At 40.7% G+C, this 2,518-nt stretch overlaps 1 pseudogene; it reads right to left on the reverse strand.

Annotated features, from left to right (window-relative positions):
* Window positions 1-329: 329 nt before the first annotated feature.
* Window positions 330-1,638, reverse strand: LOC123805196 (annotated as a pseudogene).
* Between the last annotated feature and the right edge of the window lie 880 nt (window positions 1,639-2,518).

Genomic DNA, 2,518 nt, shown 5'->3' on the forward strand with positions numbered 1-2,518 from the left:
AAGCTGAGGGACACTGTTTAGTAGCATTTGAAAATTGAGTGAAAATACATATAAAACAAACATTCAAAAGCAACAAGCAAAATATAACCAAAGTCACTGAAATAGAGGACAGGCTGACAGCGACCACAGGGGAGAGAAGAGGGAATTTCAGGGGATATTGGGAAGGGGTCACAGATAGTGTGACCCCCATGTCCCAGCCTTTCATATTGTTCCATCTATGCCAGCACTACTTACAAAGACATTTCAAAACTAGCAATTAATAAGTTAAGTGTTCCCCACTAATCCTTTAATTCAAGCTACCCCTGCAGTAACAGCTACATGAATAGCATCTACACATTAATATAAGCTGAAGCACAGGCTGCTGAGTGGCATTTCATTTCACTCTTCAAGGCAGAAGTCACAGGCAAAGTGCTGATGTCCTGCTCCTCCACTTTGGGTGGAATGTTGTGGTCCTGGACTTGCTGCATCAATTGCCATGTTGGTCCTGACATCACATAGTAGATAGTCGACCTCTGGAATCCACTGAAACTAGAAGCAGCAGTAACAGTGTAAACACTCATGATTTCCAAGAGCACCCAGTCCTCCACAGTTATCTTGGGCAAGCCACAGCATTCTATAATGCAATCAAAGTCATCACATATTGATCCTCCCATTCTGGATAAATAATAATTCTCATCTGCTTTGGGCCTCTTCTGCAGAAGGGGCTTCATGTGTGCATGATCACAGAGAATGTAATTAAATGATCCGATACTCCATCATTCACATAATACATAAAGGTTTTTCCACTTGACTCATCTTCATCATCAGAGTCTGTTTTTACCTTTAATATGAATTTTTTGACAGTGATATTAACTGCAAATGTGAAAGATGATGCAACATAGTATCTGCTTGGCTCAGCTATGAGTGTCACTCCTGAGTCTTACTGAAAATATGTGTCAAGAGCTGCATTGATTATAGTGGTGATTTCTTCAAATTTAAACTTTACCTACTCAGATCCAGGAAAGCTAACAAGATGGTCTGCCAAAGGTCTCAGGGTCAGCACAGCCACTTCCCACGTGGAAGCTAACACTATAGACATTAACATTTAACTCTTTTGCCTATTCCAAAAGAAGTCGGCTGGTTTTGAGTGTGGCACCAAATTTCACACTAGATGATAGACTGCTTTGGAATCATCAGCAGCAATCTGCAAAACCAACTTTGCCTTTGGATGTGCCTGGGCAACTTTCACCAACTCGACTTCATTATTGAAATTCATCATCTGGACTCCATTATTGACAATATATTTAATCTGAGGTACTTGTTTACAAGGACTTGCGTAGATAATCCTCTCTGGAGGTACTGCAAGAACTGTACCAATTGTATTTCAGTGTTGTTGGCACAATGAAATCCCATCCCAATGGCAGCGAGAGTCTTCATTGTTCTGCTGTTCTTGCATTTGACTGTATAAAAGGAAGTGACCCAAGGAAGAGTTTTTAACCATTTCAGATGTTTCTTTAGTAAGTCTCCCAGGTCCACAACATGGAAGGCATCATTGTCATCAGGAGAAATTTCATTAATTTTTTGGTCCAGAATGTCCTTGGCCATAAAGCCTTCATCAATGAAATGGCAGTCAAACTCTTTATTACTAACGTTCTTCATAGTTTCTGGATGTTCTTCTGAAATTCAACAAAAAGGAAAACTAAGATGGACTTTTAAATTATTGTGAGCTTTTCAGAAAGGTATTTCTACAGGAATTCTAAGCCCCATGAAAGACAAGTATTCTCTTATGCAGCCGTAAAATTTCCTCAGAGCACAAGGGAGCCTCAAGCAGACCCAATAGAGGCACTGCCACTGCTGCCACCACTGCCAAACACACAGGACCCTGGCCACCCCTGTCAGCCACTTGCCTGCACGCCATCCCACTCTCTCCTGTGGAGGACCACCATCAAAGGTGGCCCTGGAGTGCTTGCTGGAGGATGGGCAGAAGCAGCAGAGGCTGAGGGAATTGACCTCCATTCTTTTTAGATAATTAAAGAATTAAGCCTAGTAGAGTGCAAATTGGAAGAATGTTATGTGTTGTTATGATTTGTTAATTGCTTATTTTTACAAAAGAAAAATAGTTCAAAACTTTCAGTGATTTTTTAAAACAGTGTAACCATACTTGCTCAAGTGCAAAATGATTTGATTAGATACAGTAGAAAAAGCAAAGCAAAACAAAACAGAAACAAGTTTATTTAATTCAGTCAACTCTTTGTGATGTATATTAATCTAAATGCCTGTTTGGGCTTTTGTCCAGTTCTGTGATCCCAGATGAAACTAGAGTGTTCTTTTCACATTTCAAAAGGTTTTTCAAATGTTGCATGTATTTTCTGTTTTAAAAATATGATATGCCCTGGCTGGCATGGCTCAATGGACTGAGCTCCAGACTGCAAACCAAAGGGTTGCTGGTTCGATTCCCAGTCTAGGCACATGCCTGGGTCGTTGGCAAGGTCCCCAGTAGGGGATGCGCAAGAGGCAACCACACATTGATGTTTCTCTG

The sequence above is a fragment of the Phyllostomus hastatus genome, unplaced genomic scaffold (genome assembly GCF_019186645.2).
Source record: "Phyllostomus hastatus isolate PE091 unplaced genomic scaffold, TTU_PhHast_1.1 phas_scaffold_28, whole genome shotgun sequence".
In the NCBI taxonomy this organism is placed as follows: Eukaryota; Metazoa; Chordata; class Mammalia; order Chiroptera; family Phyllostomidae; genus Phyllostomus; species Phyllostomus hastatus.